The sequence below is a fragment of the Lampetra fluviatilis genome, chromosome 3 (assembly GCF_964198595.1).
Source record: "Lampetra fluviatilis chromosome 3, kcLamFluv1.1, whole genome shotgun sequence".
In the NCBI taxonomy this organism is placed as follows: domain Eukaryota; kingdom Metazoa; phylum Chordata; class Hyperoartia; order Petromyzontiformes; family Petromyzontidae; genus Lampetra; species Lampetra fluviatilis.
The window spans coordinates 9,278,546-9,297,237 of record NC_136277.1 but is presented as its reverse complement, the minus strand read 5'-3'; the positions used below and the strand labels follow the sequence as shown (position 1 = coordinate 9,297,237).

The following is an 18,692-nucleotide window of genomic DNA, read 5'->3' as shown; positions in this document are numbered from 1 at the left end:
GATAGTATTTTTTTTTACCCTTTCATCTGGCAACAACACTGCACCTTTTTTTACGAGGAGTAATGGGTTTGCATTGACCACAATCCCTGCGGTTGGAATGGAAACAAAATACATTTGCCTCATGTGAGGCTCGAACTAACGACCCTTCCGATTATGAAGCTAAGGCACTACCTACTGCTTTAATGAGGCTGATGTTAGATAAGTATTATTCTAATTGACATATCTCAAATATTGGGATTCAATTGGAATGTATAAAGAGGCACAACAATACGAGGATCGGTTGTTGATGAACGTATTTTATGCACAAAAAGCGGATCAATTCCTAACGCATCATTTTAAGTGAGAATTAATATCAAAATGTACATTTTATGCCAAGAAAAAAATACTTTGCCCCATGTGAGGATCGAACTCCCGACCTTCAGATAATGAGACTGACGCGCTCCCTACTGCGCTAATGAGGCTGATCTTAATTAGCTTTGTTTAATTGGAATATCTCAAATATTGGCATTCAATTGGGAGGTATAAAGATGAACAACAATAAGAGGATAAGTAATTGATGAAACGTATGTTATGCGCAAAAAGCGGATCAATTCCAGGCGCATCATTTGAATTTGGAATTATTATCTAAATGTTAATTTAATTCCAAAAATAAGCTACCTTTGACCCCATGTGAGGATCGAACTTCACTACATTCAAATCATGACACTGACGCGCCACACTGTGCTAATGACGCTGAAACTAAGGCACTACCTAGTGCTCTGATGATGCTGATGTTAGATCAGTTTTATTCTAATTGGGATATCTCAAATATTGGGATTCAATTGGAATGTATAAAGAGGCACACCAATAAGAGGATAGGTAGTTGATGACACGTATTTTATGCACAAAAAGCGGTTCAATTCCAAACGCATAATTTGAAGTCGGAATTAATATCTAAATGTACATTTTATGCCAAGAAAAAATACTTTGCCCCATGTGAGGATCGAACTCACGACCTTCAGATTATGAGACTGACGCGCTACCTACTGCGCTAATGAGGCTGATATTAGTTATGTTTTGTCCTAAATGGAATATCTCAAATATTGGGATTCAATTGGAAGGTATAAAGAGGCACAACAATAAGAAGATAAGTATTTGATGAAACGTATATAATGCACAAAAATCGGATCAATTCCACACGCATAATTTGAAGTTGGTATTATGTAAATGTATATATTATGCCAAGAATAACATACGTTTGCCTCATGTGAGGATCGAACTAACGACATTCAGATTATGAAACTAAGGCACTACCTAATGCTCGAATGAGGCTGATGTGAGATCAGTTTTATTCTAATTGGAAAATCTCACATATTGGGAATCAATTGGAAGGTATAAAGATGCACAACAATAAGAGGATATGTAGTTAATGACACGTATTTTATGCGTAAAAAGCGGATCAATTCCTAACGCATCATTTGAAGTTGGAATTAATATCTAAATGTACATTTTATATAAAGAAAATAACACTTTGCCCCATGTGAGGATCGAACTCACGACCTTCAGATTATGAGACTGACGCACTACCTACTGCGCTAATGAGGCTGATATTTTATTAGTTTTGTTCTAATTGGAATATCTCAAATATTGGCATTCATTTGGAAGATATAAAGAGGCACAACAAACACGTGCCTTCGGAGTGGGCAGGTAGGAACTTGGTTGGACAGCGCATTCGTGCGATCCGTGTCATGCGGCGCGTTACTTGGTGCTGAGCCCGCCCGAAGCGCTCTATCAAATACAAATCGAGGGCATGGCTATGCACGACAGACAGACAGACAAATGATCCTTGGTGGGCAGTGTGGAACTGTTGTTCCGACCTGTTTCAGAGGATAAGTATTTGATGAAACGCATGTTATGTCCAAAAATCGGATCAATTCCACACGCACAATTTGAAGTTGGTATTATATCAATGTATATATTATGCCAAGAATAAAATACGTTTGCCTCATGTGAGGATCGAACTTATGACATTCAGATTATGAATTTAAGCAACTACCTACTGCTCTAATGAGGCTGATGTTAGATCAGTTTTATTCTAATTGGGATATATCAACTATTGGGATTCAAATGGAAGGTATAAAGAAGCACAACAAAAAGAGGATATGTAGTTAATGACACGTATTTTATGCATAAAAAGCGGATCAATTCCTAACGCATCATTTGAAGTTGGAATTAATATCTAAATGTACATTTTATATGAAGAAAATGACACCTTGCCCCATGTGAGGATCGAACTCACGACCTTCAGATTATGAGACTGACGCGCTACCTACTGCGCTACTGAGGCTGATGTTAGTTATGTTTTGTCCTAAATGGAATATCTCAAATATTGGGATTCAATTGGAAGTTATAAAGAGGCACAACAATAAGAAGATAAGTATTTGATGAAACGTATATGATGCACAAAAATCGGATCAATTCCACGCGCATAATTTGAAGTTGGTATTATGTAAATGTATATATTATGCCAAGAATAACATACGTTTGCCTCATGTGAGGATCGAACTAACGACATTCAGATTATGAAACTAAGGCACTACCTAATGCTCGAATGAGGCTGATGTGAGATCAGTTTTATTCTAATTGGAAAATCTCACATATTGGGAATCAATTGGAAGGTATAAAGATGCACAATAATAAGAGGATATGTAGTTAATGACACGTATTTTATGCATAAAAAGCGGATCAATTCCTAACGCATCATTTGAAGTTGGAATTAATATCTAAATGTACATTTTATATAAAGAAAATAACACTTTGCCCCATGTGAGGATCGAATTCACGACCTTCAGATTATGAGACTGACGCGCTACCTACTGCGCTAATGAGGCTGATATTTTATTAGTTTTGTTCTAATTGGAATATCTCAAATATTGGCATTCATTTGGAAGATATAAAGAGGCACAACAAACAAGTGCCTTCGGAGTGGGCAGGTAGGAACTTGGTTGGACAGCGCATTCGTGCGATCCGTGTCATGCGGCGCGTTACTTGGTGCTGAGCCCGCCCGAAGCGCTCTATCAAATACAAATCGAGGGCATGGCTATGCACGACAGACAGACAGACAAATGATCCTTGGTGGGCAGTGTGGAACTGTTGTTCCGACCTGTTTCAGAGGATAAGTATTTGATGAAACGCATGTTATGTCCAAAAATCGGATCAATTCCACACGCACAATTTGAAGTTGGTATTATATCAATGTATATATTATGCCAAGAATAAAATACGTTTGCCTCATGTGAGGATCGAACTAATGACATTCAGATTATGAATTTAAGCAACTACCTACTGCTCTAATGAGGCTGATGTTAGATCAGTTTTATTCTAATTGGGATATATCAACTATTGGGATTCAAATGGAAGGTATAAAGAAGCACAACAAAAAGAGGATATGTAGTTAATGACACGTATTTTATGCATAAAAAGCGGATCAATTCCTAACGCATCATTTGAAGTTGGAATTAATATCTAAATGTACATTTTATATGAAGAAAATGACACCTTGCCCCATGTGAGGATCGAACTCACGACCTTCAGATTATGAGACTGACGCGCTACCTACTGCGCTACTGAGGCTGATATTAGTTATGTTTTGTCCTAAATGGAATATCTCAAATATTGGGATTCAATTGGAAGTTATAAAGAGGCACAACAATAAGAAGATAAGTATTTGATGAAACGTATATGATGCACAAAAATCGGATCAATTCCACGCGCATAATTTGAAGTTGGTATTATGTAAATGTATATATTATGCCAAGAATAACATACGTTTGCCTCATGTGAGGATCGAACTAACGACATTCAGATTATGAAACTAAGGCACTACCTAATGCTCGAATGAGGCTGATGTGAGATCAGTTTTATTCTAATTGGAAAATCTCACATATTGGGAATCAATTGGAAGGTATAAAGATGCACAATAATAAGAGGATATGTAGTTAATGACACGTATTTTATGCATAAAAAGCGGATCAATTCCTAACGCATCATTTGAAGTTGGAATTAATATCTAAATGTACATTTTATATAAATAAAATAACACTTTGCCCCATGTGAGGATCGAACTCACGACCTTCAGATTATGAGAAAGACGCACTACCTACTGCGCTAATGAGGCTGATATTTTATTAGTTTTGTTCTAATTGGAATATCTCAAATTTTGGGATTCCATTGGAAGATGTAAAGAGGCACAACAAACACGTGCCTTCGGAGTGGGCAGGTAGGAACTTGGTTGGACAGCGCATTCGTGCGATCCGTGTCATGCGGCGCGTCACTTGGTGCTGAGCCCGCCCGAAGCGCTCTATCAAATACAAATCGAGGGCATGGCTATGCACGACAGACAGACAGACAAATGATCCTTGGTGGGCAGTGTGGAACTGTTGTTCCGACCTGTTACAGAGGAAAAGTATTTGATGAAACGCATGTTATGTCCAAAAATCGGATCAATTCCACACGCACAATTTGAAGTTGGTAATTTATCAATGTATATATTATGCCAAGAATAAAATACGTTTGCCTCATGTGAGGATCGAACTAATGACATTCAGATTATGAATTTAAGCAACTACCTACTGCTCTAATGAGGCTGATGTTAGATCAGTTTTATTCTAATTGGGATATCTCAACTATTGGGATTCAAATGGAAGGTATAAAGAAGCACAACAAAAAGAGGATATGTAGTTAATGACACGTATTTTATGCATAAAAAGCGGATCAATTCCTAACGCATGATTTGAAGTTGGAATTAATATCTAAATGTACATTTTATATAAAGAAAATGACACCTTGCCCCATGTGAGGATCGAACTCACGACCTTCAGATTATGAGACTGACACGCTACCTACTGCGCTAATGAGGCTGGTATTTTATAAGTTTTGTTCTAATGGGAATATCTAAAATATTGGGATTCCATTGGAAGGTATAAAGAGGCACAACAATAAGAGGATAAGTAATTGATGAAACGTATGTTATGCACAAAAAGCGGATCAATTCCTAACGCATCATTAGAATTTGGAATGATAGAAATGTAAATTTTATGCCAAAAATAAGCTAACTCTTCCCCATGTGAGGATCGAACTCACGACCTTCAGATTCTAGATTTGAAGCTTTCGTGACTGCAAGGATTCATATTCTTAGGTTTTTTCGGTAAAGTCACGTAGGTAAAACATCAAAATTTATAAAAAAATAAAATAAAAATCACGACGTTTCGGAGGCAACACAAGTCTCCGTCATCAGGTGGGACCGTCACAGCCAGATTAGCTGCATCAAGTGAGGCAATGATTCAAGATGTAATCCCTTAAAAGCAAGTTGAGGGGGAGGAGAGGGGGGGGGAGCTCATCAGAATGTGGTAGCCAATGAATGGAACGTATCGGGAGGGAGGGGGGCGGGCTCAAAGACGGCACGGAGTGCCACGTACAACGCATCGGGAGGGGGAGGGGGGCGGGGCCAAAAGGATGGACGACGGCGTGGACGCGGTTGTGCGCAAGCAACTACTGCTGCACACGCCAACGCATTGGACAGAGAGGGGGGGGGAGGCCTGATACACATGATAGAAAAGAACGAAAATGCCCATGTTTATACCAATGCTGGCTGAACAATGAAGAGAGTACTGTTAAACACTGGGGATGTTAACACTCGGTAAAGTAAAGTAAAATAGTGCCTGTCAGATAAGATGGTCCAAAAAAGTGTAAGTAAGTCTTTTTTGCGTGGTTGATAACATCTTTCCAATGATTACTAAGTTTGTACCCATCATCACGGTTGAAATTATGTCTGTGTTTGTATATTTGTATGGCGTCGTGTACGAACCTTTGATGGTAGCCAGGAGGTTTGCAGAGAACCTTGGTCTCGGAAAAGACAATTTCATGAGAGCCCACCGAGTTGTAGCAATGATCGGCAATGGCCGAAGAATCAGTTCTGCCGTGTTTCAGATCTGACTTGTGCTCACGGACATGATCAGAAACATGACGTTTCGTCTCTCCAATGTAGCAATCACCACAAATGCAACTCAATTTGTAGACTCCAGGATACTGTAAGTCAGGAACGACATCCTTCACAGATGGAATCAGATCACGGATTTTATGCACTGTACTGAATCGGACTTGGATCTTATGTTTGTTTAGAATTTTGGAGATCTTTTTGGTCACGCCTGCTATGTATGGTAACGTGATAGTTTTGGTCAGAGTTTCATGTGGCTGTTTCTGTGTGGTGGGAGAGACAGCTTGGCGGATAGTACGGTCAGAGTATCCGTTCATCCTGAGGGCCCGATGTACATGTCTTAATTCACCGGTCAGGTGGTGTTGGTCAGAAATGCCATGGGCTCTGTGGTATAGCGTTTTGATGAGATACTTCTTTTGAGATGGGTGGTGGTGGGAATCCGGTTTCAAGTAGGAATCTGTGTGGGTGGCATTCCTGTAGACAGAATGTCCCAAGGATCCGTCAGGCCTCCTCTCAAACAGAATATCCAAGAATGGTAGTTTACCGTCTTTCTCCACTTCCATGGTGAATCTGATGGATGGGTGTCTAGAATTGATGTGGTCCAAGAAGTGGTTCAATGCTGGGAGGCCATGTGGCCAGATGACGAAAGTGTCATCCACATACCTCTTCCACAGGGAAGGATGCAGGGTGGATGTCTGGATGGCGTCTGATTCAAACTTTTCCATGAACATGTTGGCTATAACTGTTGACAAGGGGGAGCCCATAGGGGTACCCTCATTCTGTTTGTAGAAGGTGCCATTCCAGGTAAAATAGGTGTTGGTGAGGCAATGCCTAACCAGCGCAGGTACATCAGAATTCAATCCATGTTGGACTAAGTCCTCAATTATTGTTAGGGTGTCCGGTACTGGGACTTTGGTAAACAAAGATACTACATCAAAGCTGACGAGGATGTCATCAGGAGATAGTACCATGTCCTTAACCATAGAGACTAATTGGGTTGAGTTGAGTACTGCCTAAGAGGTCTTGCCTGTGAAGGGGAGCAGAGTATCTGATAGAAAACGGGCTAGTTTGTACATAGGAGAGTTTATCGTCGACACGATGGGTCATAGCGGGGTGCCTTCCTTATGGATTTTGGGAACACCATAGAGTCTGGGAGGTCTTGCCGCCGATGGTTTTAGAGAGGGACGTTTGCTTGGTTCGATTAGGGAAGTCGAACTCGTGATGATACTGTTGGCTTTCGTCGTTAGGCTTTTAGTGGGATCGTTTTTAATTTTGGAGTAACTCCCATCATTAAGAAGGTCCAGGATTTTGTTGTTGTATGAATCTTTATCCATGATGACCGTGGCATTGCCCTTGTCTGCCGAGAGGATGACTATATCATCTCTCTGTTTTAGATCCGCGAGTTCAGAGCGTTCGTTTTTGCTTATGTTACTAGTGGGTTTCTTAGCATTCTTAAGAATAGTAGCTATTTCAGCTCTTGCTACATCCGCATGGATGTGTCCTATGCCTCTGAGGGCTACATCAATCTGAGAAATTATATCCTCTACTGGTATATATTTAGGGGTGACGGCGAAATGTATTCCTTTGGCCAGTACCGTTTTTAGATTGTCAGAAATTGGGATGTTACTCTGATTAATCACGGTCTTGTTAACATCCAGCTTTGCGATGTGTGGCTCTGGTTTCTTCTTAGATAGGAGGTTGAATTTAGAAATCAGATTAGCTTTGCATTTGGCTGACATTGAGTCAGCAGAAGCAGAAGTCATGTTATCAACGTGGTTCCAGTCAGAAGGTGACATTTTTTGTGTTAACATTAAATGTGTTTGTAAGAGAGTCTTGTCTAAATTATCGAGTTCAGATCGGAGTAACCTTATTCTCTCCGAGATTAGTGATAGGCTAGCTTTAAATAAGATCTGTTTAGAGTTCGGTGAGGACACAGCAGCGGATGTGAGTGTGAAAGCGATGGGAATTACCTTGTTATCTCGGCATCTCATGAGGAAGGCCAGCGTCTCGAGAAGCTGTGACTTCTTGTCTCGTTGTCTGTTAAAAACTCTAACAGATAGGTGGAATTGCTCCCCGTAAAGGACATTAATTCTAGATTTGAAGCTTTCTTGACTGCAAGGATTCATATTCTTAGGTTTTTTCGGTAAAGTCACGTAGGTAAAACATCACAATTAATAAAAAATTAAAATAAAATAAAAATCACGACCTTATTAGACTGACGCTCTACCTACTGCGCTAATGAGGCTGATTTTTATTAGTTTTGTTATTATTGGAATATCTCAAATATTGGCATTCAATTGGAAGGTATAAAGAGGCACAACAATAAGAGGATAAGTAATTGATGAAACGTATGTTACGCACAAAAAGGGGGTCAATTCCTAACGCATCATTTGAATTTGGAATGATCGAAATGTTAGTTTTATGCCAAAAATAAGCTAACTTTGCCCCATGTGAGGATCGAACTCACGACCTTCAGATTATGAGACTGACGCGCTACGTACTGCGCTAATGAGGCTGATGTGAGGATCGAGCTAACTAATTGGGATATTTCAAATATTGGGTATAAAGATGCACAACAATAGGAGGATAAGTATTTGATGAAACGTATGTAATGCACAAAAAGCGGATCAATTCTACACGTATAATTTGAAGTCGGTATTATAAAAATGTATATGTTGTACCAAGAAAAAAAGTAAGTTTGGTAGTATTTTTTTTACCCTTTCATCTGGCAACAACACTGCACCTTTTTTACGAGTAATGGGTTTGCATTGACCACAATCCCTGCGGTTGGAATGGAAACAAAATACATTTGCCTCATGTGAGGATCGAACTAACGACCCTTCCGATTATGAAGCTAAGGCACTACCTACTGCTTTAATGAGGCTGATGTTAGATAAGTATTATTCTAATTGAGATATCTCAAATATTGGGATTCAATTGGAATGTATAAAGAGGCACAACAATACGAGGATCGGTTGTTGATGAACGTATTTTATGCACAGAAAGCGGATCAATTCCTAACGCATCATTTTAAGTGAGAATTAATATCAAAATGTACATTTTATGCCAAGAAAAAAATACTTTGCCCCATGTGAGGATCGAACTCCCGACCTTCAGATAATGAGACTGACGCGCTCCCTACTGCGCTAATGAGGCTGATCTTTATGAGTTTTGTTTAATTGGAATATCTCAAATATTGGCATTCAATTGGGAGGTATAAAGATGAACAACAATAAGAGGATAAGTAATTGATGAAACGTATGTTATGCGCAAAAAGCGGATCAATTCCAGGCGCATCATTTGAATTTGGAATTATTATCTAAATGTTAATTTAATTCCAAAAATAAGCTACCTTTGACCCCATGTGAGGATCGAACTTCACTACATTCAAATCATGACACTGACGCGCCACACTGTGCTAATGACGCTGAAACTAAGGCACTACCTAGTGCTCTGATGATGCTGATGTTAGATCAGTTTTATTCTAATTGGGATATCTCAAATATTGGGATTCAATTGGAAGGTATAAAGAGGCACAACAATAAGAGGATAGGTAGTTGATGAGACGTATTTTATGCACAAAAAGCGGTTCAATTCCAAACGCATAATTTGAAGTCGGAATTAATATCTAAATGTACATTTTATGCCAAGAAAAAAATACTTTGCCCCATGTGAGGATCGAACTCACGACCTTCAGATTATGAGACTGATGCGCTACCTACTGCGCTAATGAGGCTGGCATTTTATAAGTTTTGTTCTAATTGGAATATCTAAAATATTGGGATTCTATTGGAAGGTATAAAGAGGCACAACAAACACATTCCTTCGGAGTGGGCTGGTAGGAACTTGGTTGGACAGCGCATTCATGCGATCCGTGTCACGCTGCGCAAGCTGCGTGGTACTGTGTGTCACGTGGTGCTGAGCCCGCCCGAAGCACTCTATGAATTACAAATCGAGGGCGTAGCTGAGCACGACAGACAGACAGACAAATAATCCCTGGTGGGCAGTTTGGAACTGTTGTTCCTACCTGTATAAGAGAATAAGTATTTGATGAAACGTATGTTTTGCATATAAAGCGGATCAATTCTACACGTATAATTTGAAGTCGGTATTATATAAATGTATATGTTGTGCCAAGAATAAAATAAGTTTGATAATATATATATATTTTACCCTTTCATCTGGCAACAACACTGCACCTTTTTTACAAGGAGTAATGGGTTTGCATTGACCACAAAACCTGCGGTTGGAATGGAAACAAAATACATTTGCCTCATGTGAGGATCGAACTAACGACCCTTCCGATGATGAAGCTAAGGCACGACGTACTGCTCTAATGAGGCTGATGTTAGATCAGTTTTATTCTAATTGGGATATCTCAACTATTGGGATTCAAATGGAAGGTATAAAGAAGCACAACAAAAAGAGGATATGTAGTTAATGACACGTATTTTATGCATAAAAAGCGGATCAATTCCTAACGCATCATTTGAAGTTGGAATTCATATCTAAATGTACATTTCATACAAAGAAAATAACACCATGCCCCATGTGAGGATCGAACTCACGACCTTCAGATTATGAGACTGACGTGCTACCTACTGCGCTAATGCGGCTGATGTTAGTGAAGTTTTGTCCTAAATGGAATATCTCAAATATTGGGATTCAATTGGAAGGTATAAAAAGGCACAATAATAAGAAGATAAGTATTTGATGAAACGTATATAATGCACAACAATCGGATCAATTCCACACGCATTATTTGAAGTTGGTATTATGTAAATGTATATATTTTGCCAAGAATAAAATACGTTTGCCTCATGTGAGGATCGAACTAATGACATTCAGATTATGAATTTAAGCAACTACCTACTGCTCTAATGAGGCTGATGTTAGATCAGTTTTATTCTAATTGGGATATCTCAACTATTGGGATTCAAATATAAGGTATAAAGAAGCACAACAAAAAGAGGATATGTAGTTAATGACACGTATTTTATGCATAAAAAGCGGATCAATTCCTAACGCATCATTTGAAGTTGGAATTAATATCTAAATGTACATTTTATATAAAGAAAATGACACCTTGCCCCATGTGAGGATCGAACTCACGACCTTCAGATTATAAGCCTGACGCGCTACCTACTGCGCTAATGAGGCTGATTGTTATTAGTTTTGTTATTATTGGAATATCTCAAATATTGGCATTCAATTGGAAGGTATAAAGAGGCACAACAATAAGAGGATAAGTAATTGATGAAACGTATGTTACGCACAAAAAGGGGGTCAGTTCCTAACGCATCATTTGAATTTGGAATGATCGAAATGTTAATTTTATGCCAAAAATAAGCTAACTTTGCCCCATGTGAGGATCGAACTCACGACCTTCAGATTATGAGACTGACGCGCTACCTACTGCGCTAATGAGGCTGATGTGAGGATCGAACTAACAAATGGGGATATTTCAAATATTGGGTATAAAGATGCACAACAATAAGAGGATAAGTATTTGATGAAACGTATGTAATGCACAAAAAGCGGATCAATTCTACACGTATAATTTGAAGTCGGTATTATAAAAATGTATATGTTGTACCAAGAAAAAAAGTAAGTTTGGTAGTATTTTTTTTTACCCTTTCATCTGGCAACAACACTGCACCTTTTTTACGAGGAGTAATGGGTTTGCATTGACCACAATCCCTGCGGTTGGAATGGAAACAAAATACATTTGCCTCATGTGAGGATCGAACTAACGACCCTTCCGATTATGAAGCTAAGGCACTACCTACTGCTTTAATGAGGCTGATGTTAGATAAGGATTATTCTAATTGAGATATCTCAAATATTGGGATTCAATTGGAATGTATAAAGAGGCACAACAATACGAGGATCGGTTGTTGATGAACGTATTTTATGCACAAAAAGCGGATCAATTCCTAACGCATCATTTTAAGTGAGAATTAATATCAAAATGTACATTTTATGCCAAGAAAAAAATACTTTGCCCCATGTGAGGATCGAACTCCCGACCCTCAGATAATGAGACTGACGCGCTCCCTACTGCGCTAATGAGGCTGATCTTTATTAGTTTTGTTTAATTGGAATATCTCAAATATTGGCATTCAATTGGGAGGTATAAAGATGAACAACAATAAGAGGATAAGTAATTGATGAAACGTATGTTATGCGCAAAAAGCGGATCAATTCCAGGCGCATCATTTGAATTTGGAATTATTATCTAAATGTTAATTTAATTCCAAAAATAAGCTACCTTTGACCCCATGTGAGGATCGAACTTCACTACATTCAAATCATGACACTGACGCGCCACACTGTGCTAATGACGCTGAAACTAAGGCACTACCTAGTGCTCTGATGATGCTGATGTTAGATCAGTTTTATTCTAATTGGGATATCTCAAATATTGGGATTCAATTGGAAGGTATAAAGAGGCACAACAATAAGAGGATAGGTAGTTGATGACACGTATTTTATGCACAAAAAGCGGTTCAATTCCAAACGCATAATTTGAAGTCGGAATTAATATCTAAATGTACATTTTATGCCAAGAAAAAAATACTTTGCCCCATGTGAGGATCGAACTCACGACCTTCAGATTATGAGACTGATGCGCTACCTACTGCGCTAATGAGGCTGGCATTTTATAAGTTTTGTTCTAATTGGAATATCTAAAATATTGGGATTCTATTGGAAGGTATAAAGAGGCACAACAAACACATTCCTTCGGAGTGGGCTGGTAGGAACTTGGTTGGACAGCGCATTCATGCGATCCGTGTCACGCTGCGCAAGCTGCGTGGTACTGTGTGTCACGTGGTGCTGAGCCCGCCCGAAGCACTCTATGAATTACAAATCGAGGGCGTAGCTGTGCACGACAGACAGACAGACAGACAAATAATCCCTGGTGGGCAGTTTGGAACTGTTGTTCCTACCTGTATAAGAGAATAAGTATTTGATGAAACGTATGTTTTGCATATAAAGCGGATCAATTCTACACGTATAATTTGAAGTCGGTATTATATAAATGTATATGTTGTGCCAAGAATAAAATAAGTTTGATAATATATATATTTTTTACCCTTTCATCTGGCAACAACACTGCACCTTTTTTTACAAGGAGTAATGGGTTTGCATTGACCACAATACCTGCGGTTGGAATGGAAACAAAATACATTTGCCTCATGTGAGGATCGAACTAACGACCCTTCCGATGATGAAGCTAAGGCACGACGTACTGCTCTAATGAGGCTGATGTTAGATCAGTTTTATTCTAATTGGGATATCTCAACTATTGGGATTCAAATGGAAGGTATAAAGAAGCACAACAAAAAGAGGATATGTAGTTAATGACACGTATTTTATGCATAAAAAGCGGATCAATTCCTAACGCATCATTTGAAGTTGGAATTAATATCTAAATGTACATTTCATACAAAGAAAATAACACCATGCCCCATGTGAGGATCGAACTCACGACCTTCAGATTATGAGACTGACGCGCTACCTACTGCGCTAATGCGGCTGATGTTAGTGAAGTTTTGTCCTAAATGGAATATCTCAAATATTGGGATTTAATTGGAAGGCATAAAGAGGCACAACAATAAGAAGATAAGTCATTGATGAAACGTATGTTACGCACAAAAAGGGGGTCAATTCCTAACGCATCATTTGAATTTGGAATGATCGAAATGTTAATTTTATGCCAAAAATAAGCTAACTTTGCACCATGTGAGGATCGAACTCACGACCTTCAGATTATGAGACTGACGCGCTACCTACTGCGCTAATGAGGCTGATGTGAGGATCGAACTAACTAATTGGGATATTTCAAATATTGGGTATAAAGATGCACAACAATAAGAGGATAAGTATTTGATGAAACGTATGTAATGCACAAAAAGCGGATCAATTCTACACGTATAATTTGAAGTCGGTATTATAAAAATGTATATGTTGTACCAAGAAAAAAAGTAAGTTTGATAGTAATTTTTTTTACCCTTTCATCTGGCAACAACACTGCACCTTTTTTACGAGGAGTAATGGGTTTGCATTGACCACAATCCCTGCGGTTGTAATGGAAACAAAATACATTTGCCTCATGTGAGGATCGAACTAACGACCCTTCCGATTATGAAGCTAAGGCACTACCTACTGCTTTAATGAGGCTGATGTTAGATAAGTATTATTCTAATTGAGATATCTCAAATATTGGGATTCAATTGGAATGTATAAAGAGGCACAACAATACGAGGATCGGTTGTTGATGAACGTATTTTATGCACAAAAAGCGGATCAATTCCTAACGCATCATTTTAAGTGAGAATTAATATCAAAATGTACATTTTATGCCAAGAAAAAAATACTTTGCCCAATGTGAGGATCGAACTCCCGACCTTCAGATAATGAGACTGACGCGCTCCCTACTGCGCTAATGAGGCTGATCTTTATTAGTTTTGTTTAATTGGAATATCTCAAATATTGGCATTCAATTGGGAGGTATAAAGATGAACAACAATAAGAGGATAAGTAATTGATGAAACGTATGTTATGAGCAAAAAGCGGATCAATTCCAGGCGCATCATTTGAATTTGGAATTATTATCTAAATGTTAATTTAATTCCAAAAATAAGCTACCTTTGACCCCATGTGAGGATCGAACTTCACTACATTCAAATCATGACACTGACGCGCCACACTGTGCTAATGACGCTGAAACTAAGGCACTACCTAGTGCTCTGATGATGCTGATGTTAGATCAGTTTTATTCTAATTGGGATATCTCAAATATTGGGATTCAATTGGAAGGTATAAAGATGCACAACAATACGAGGATCGGTTGTTGATGAACGTATTTTATGCACAAAAAGCGGATCAATTCCTAACGCATCATTTTAAGTGAGAATTAATATCAAAATGTACATTTTATGCCAAGAAAAAAATACTTTGCCCAATGTGAGGATCGAACTCCCGACCTTCAGATAATGAGACTGACGCGCTCCCTACTGCGCTAATGAGGCTGATCTTTATTAGTTTTGTTTAATTGGAATATCTCAAATATTGGCATTCAATTGGGAGGTATAAAGATGAACAACAATAAGAGGATAAGTAATTGATGAAACGTATGTTATGAGCAAAAAGCGGATCAATTCCAGGCGCATCATTTGAATTTGGAATTATTATCTAAATGTTAATTTAATTCCAAAAATAAGCTACCTTTGACCCCATGTGAGGATCGAACTTCACTACATTCAAATCATGACACTGACGCGCCACACTGTGCTAATGACGCTGAAACTAAGGCACTACCTAGTGCTCTGATGATGCTGATGTTAGATCAGTTTTATTCTAATTGGGATATCTCAAATATTGGGATTCAATTGGAAGGTATAAAGAGGCACAACAATAAGAGGATAGGTAGTTGATGACACGTATTTTATGCACAAAAAGCGGTTCAATTCCAAACGCATAATTTGAAGTCGGAATTAATATCTAAATGTACATGTTATGCCAAGAAAAAAATACTTTGCCCCATGTGAGGATCGAACTCACGACCTTCAGAGTATGAGACTGATGCGCTACCTACTGCGCTAATGAGGCTGGCATTTTATAAGTTTTGTTCTAATTGGAATATCTAAAATATTGGAATTCTATTGGAAGGTATAAAGAGGCACAACAAACACATTCCTTCGGAGTGGGCTGGTAGGAACTTGGTTGGACAGCGCATTCATGCGATCCGTGTCACGCTGCGCAAGCTGCGTGGTACTGTGTGTCACGTGGTGCTGAGCCCGCCCGAAGCACTCTATGAATTACAAATCGAGGGCGTAGCTGTGCACGACAGACAGACAGACAAATAATCCCTGGTGGGCAGTTTGGAACTGTTGTTCCTACCTGTATAAGAGAATAAGTATTTGATGAAACGTATGTTTTGCATATAAAGCGGATCAATTCTACACGTATAATTTGAAGTCGGTATTATATAAATGTATATGTTGTGCCAAGAATAAAATAAGTTTGATAATATATATATTTTTTACCCTTTCATCTGGCAACAACACTGCACCTTTTTTACAAGGAGTAATGGGTTTGCATTGACCACAATACCTGCGGTTGGAATGGAAACAAAATACATTTGCCTCATGTGAGGATCGAACTAACGACCCTTCCGATGATGAAGCTAAGGCACGACGTACTGCTCTAATGAGGCTGATGTTAGATCAGTTTTATTCTAATTGGGATATCTCAACTATTGGGATTCAAATGGAAGGTATAAAGAAGCACAACAAAAAGAGGATATGTAGTTAATGACACGTATTTTATGCATAAAAAGCGGATCAATTCCTAACGCATCATTTGAAGTTGGAATTTATATCTAAATGTACATTTCATACAAAGAAAATAACACCATGCCCCATGTGAGGAACGAACTCACGACCTTCAGATTATGAGACTGACGCGCTACCTACTGCGCTAATGCGGCTGATGTTAGTGAAGTTTTGTCCTAAATGGAATATCTCAAATATTGGGATTTAATTGGAGGGTATAAAGAGGCACAACAATAAGAAGATAAGTCATTGATGAAACGTATGTTACGCACAAAAAGGGGGTCAATTCCTAACGCATCATTTGAATTTGGAATGATCGAAATGTAAATTTTATGCCAAAAATAAGCTAACTTTGCACCCATGTAAGGATCGAACTCACAACCTTCAGATTATGAGACAGACGCGCTACCTACTGCGCTAATGAGGCTGATGTGAGGATCGAACTAACTAATTGGGATATTTCAAATATTGGGTATAAAGATGCACAACAATAAGAGGATAAGTATTTGATGAAACGTATGTAATGCACAAAAAGCGGATCAATTCTACACGTATAATTTGAAGTCGGTATTATAAAAATGTATATGTTGTACCAAGAAAAAAAGTAAGTTTGATAGTATTTTTTTTTACCCTTTCATCTGGCAACAACACTGCACCTTTTTTTACGAGGAGTAATGGGTTTGCATTGACCACAATCCCTGCGGTTGGAATGGAAACAAAACACATTTGCCTCATGTGAGGATCGAACTAACGACCCTTCCGATTATGAAGCTAAGGCACTACCTACTGCTTTAATGAGGCTGATGTTAGATAAGTATTATTCTAATTGAGATATCTCAAATATTGGGATTCAATTGGAATGTATAAAGAGGCACAACAATACGAGGATCGGTTGTTGATTAACGTATTTTATGCACAAAAAGCGGATCAATTCCTAACGCATCATTTTAAGTGAGAATTAATATCAAAATGTACATTTTATGCCAAGAAAAAAATACTTTGCCCCATGTGAGGATCGAACTCCCGACCTTCAGATAATGAGACTGACGCGCTCCCTACTGCGCTAATGAGGCTGGTCTTTATTAGTTTTGTTTAATTTGAATATCTCAAATATTGGCATTCAATTGGGAGGTATAAAGATGAACAACAATAAGAGGATAAGTAATTGATGAAACGTATGTTATGAGCAAAAAGCGGATCAATTCCAGGCGCATCATTTGAATTTGGAATTATTATCTAAATGTTAATTTAATTCCAAAAATAAGCTACCTTTGACCCCATGTGAGGATCGAACTTCACTACATTCAAATCATGACACTGACGCGCCACACTGTGCTAATGACGCTGAAACTAAGGCACTACCTAGTGCTCTGATGATGCTGATGTTAGATCAGTTTTATTCTAATTGGGATATCTCAACTATTGGGATTCAAATGGAAGGTATAAAGAAGCACAACAAAAAGAGGATATGTAGTTAATGACACGTATTTTATGCATAAAAAGCGGATCAATTCCTAACGCATCATTTGAAGTTGGAATTAATATCTAAATGTACATTTCATACAAAGAAAATAACACCATGCCCCATGTGAGGATCGAACTCACGACCTTCAGATTATGAGACTGACGCGCTACCTACTGCGCTAATGCGGCTGATGTTAGTGAAATTTTGTCCTAAATGGAATATCTCAAATATTGGGATTTAATTGGAAGGTATAAAGAGGCACAACAATAAGAAGATACGTCATTGATGAAACGTATGTTACGCACAAAAAGGGGGTCAATTCCTAACGCATCATTTGAATTTGGAATGATCGAAATGTTAATTTTATGCCAAAAATAAGCTAACTTTGCCCCATGTGAGGATCGAACTCACGACCTTCAGATTATGAGACTGACGCGCTACCTACTGCGCTAATGAGGCTGATGTAAGGATCGAACTAACTAATTGGGATATTTCAAATATTGGGTATAAAGATGCACAACAATAAGAGGATAAGTATTTGATGAAACGTATGTAATGCACAAAAAGCGGATCAATTCTACACGTATAATTTGAAGTCGGTATTATAAAAATGTATATGTTGTACCAAGAAAAAAAGTAAGTTTGATAGTATTTTTTTTACCCTTTCATCTGGCAACAACACTGCACCTTTTTTACGAGGAGTAATGGGTTTGCATTGACCACAATCCCTGCGGTTGGAATGGAAACAAAATACATTTGCCTCATGTGAGGATCGAACTAACGACCCTTCCGATTATGAAGCTAAGGCACTACCTACTGGTTTAATGAGGCTGATGTTAGATAAGTATTATTCTAATTGAGATATCTCAAATATTGGGATTCAATTGGAATGTATAAAGAGGCACAACAATAC

General features: G+C 38.3%; 18 non-coding genes across 18 annotated transcripts; all 18 read right to left on the bottom strand.

Moving 5' to 3' along the window:
- Window positions 1-967: 967 nt before the first annotated feature.
- On the bottom strand, window positions 968-1,040 carry TRNAM-CAU (transfer RNA methionine (anticodon CAU)). The gene has a single exon. It is a non-coding gene; the product is annotated as a tRNA-Met (tRNA).
- A 471-nt stretch (window positions 1,041-1,511) lies between these two features.
- Window positions 1,512-1,584, bottom strand: TRNAM-CAU (transfer RNA methionine (anticodon CAU)). Its single transcript has one exon. It is a non-coding gene; the product is annotated as a tRNA-Met (tRNA).
- A 669-nt stretch (window positions 1,585-2,253) lies between these two features.
- Window positions 2,254-2,326, bottom strand: TRNAM-CAU (transfer RNA methionine (anticodon CAU)). Its single transcript has one exon. It is a non-coding gene; the product is annotated as a tRNA-Met (tRNA).
- A 471-nt stretch (window positions 2,327-2,797) lies between these two features.
- TRNAM-CAU (transfer RNA methionine (anticodon CAU)) lies at window positions 2,798-2,870 on the bottom strand. The gene has a single exon. It is a non-coding gene; the product is annotated as a tRNA-Met (tRNA).
- A 669-nt stretch (window positions 2,871-3,539) lies between these two features.
- Window positions 3,540-3,612, bottom strand: TRNAM-CAU (transfer RNA methionine (anticodon CAU)). The gene has a single exon. It is a non-coding gene; the product is annotated as a tRNA-Met (tRNA).
- Window positions 3,613-4,825: 1,213 nt separating this feature from the next.
- On the bottom strand, window positions 4,826-4,898 carry TRNAM-CAU (transfer RNA methionine (anticodon CAU)). The gene has a single exon. It is a non-coding gene; the product is annotated as a tRNA-Met (tRNA).
- Window positions 4,899-8,416: 3,518 nt separating this feature from the next.
- TRNAM-CAU (transfer RNA methionine (anticodon CAU)) lies at window positions 8,417-8,489 on the bottom strand. Its single transcript has one exon. It is a non-coding gene; the product is annotated as a tRNA-Met (tRNA).
- A 1,148-nt stretch (window positions 8,490-9,637) lies between these two features.
- On the bottom strand, window positions 9,638-9,710 carry TRNAM-CAU (transfer RNA methionine (anticodon CAU)). Its single transcript has one exon. It is a non-coding gene; the product is annotated as a tRNA-Met (tRNA).
- An 807-nt stretch (window positions 9,711-10,517) lies between these two features.
- Window positions 10,518-10,590, bottom strand: TRNAM-CAU (transfer RNA methionine (anticodon CAU)). The gene has a single exon. It is a non-coding gene; the product is annotated as a tRNA-Met (tRNA).
- A 471-nt stretch (window positions 10,591-11,061) lies between these two features.
- Window positions 11,062-11,134, bottom strand: TRNAI-UAU (transfer RNA isoleucine (anticodon UAU)). Its single transcript has one exon. It is a non-coding gene; the product is annotated as a tRNA-Ile (tRNA).
- Window positions 11,135-11,331: 197 nt separating this feature from the next.
- TRNAM-CAU (transfer RNA methionine (anticodon CAU)) lies at window positions 11,332-11,404 on the bottom strand. The gene has a single exon. It is a non-coding gene; the product is annotated as a tRNA-Met (tRNA).
- A 1,152-nt stretch (window positions 11,405-12,556) lies between these two features.
- TRNAM-CAU (transfer RNA methionine (anticodon CAU)) lies at window positions 12,557-12,629 on the bottom strand. Its single transcript has one exon. It is a non-coding gene; the product is annotated as a tRNA-Met (tRNA).
- Window positions 12,630-13,441: 812 nt separating this feature from the next.
- TRNAM-CAU (transfer RNA methionine (anticodon CAU)) lies at window positions 13,442-13,514 on the bottom strand. Its single transcript has one exon. It is a non-coding gene; the product is annotated as a tRNA-Met (tRNA).
- A 198-nt stretch (window positions 13,515-13,712) lies between these two features.
- TRNAM-CAU (transfer RNA methionine (anticodon CAU)) lies at window positions 13,713-13,785 on the bottom strand. The gene has a single exon. It is a non-coding gene; the product is annotated as a tRNA-Met (tRNA).
- A 1,731-nt stretch (window positions 13,786-15,516) lies between these two features.
- TRNAM-CAU (transfer RNA methionine (anticodon CAU)) lies at window positions 15,517-15,589 on the bottom strand. Its single transcript has one exon. It is a non-coding gene; the product is annotated as a tRNA-Met (tRNA).
- An 807-nt stretch (window positions 15,590-16,396) lies between these two features.
- On the bottom strand, window positions 16,397-16,469 carry TRNAM-CAU (transfer RNA methionine (anticodon CAU)). Its single transcript has one exon. It is a non-coding gene; the product is annotated as a tRNA-Met (tRNA).
- A 1,425-nt stretch (window positions 16,470-17,894) lies between these two features.
- Window positions 17,895-17,967, bottom strand: TRNAM-CAU (transfer RNA methionine (anticodon CAU)). Its single transcript has one exon. It is a non-coding gene; the product is annotated as a tRNA-Met (tRNA).
- Window positions 17,968-18,165: 198 nt separating this feature from the next.
- Window positions 18,166-18,238, bottom strand: TRNAM-CAU (transfer RNA methionine (anticodon CAU)). The gene has a single exon. It is a non-coding gene; the product is annotated as a tRNA-Met (tRNA).
- Between the last annotated feature and the right edge of the window lie 454 nt (window positions 18,239-18,692).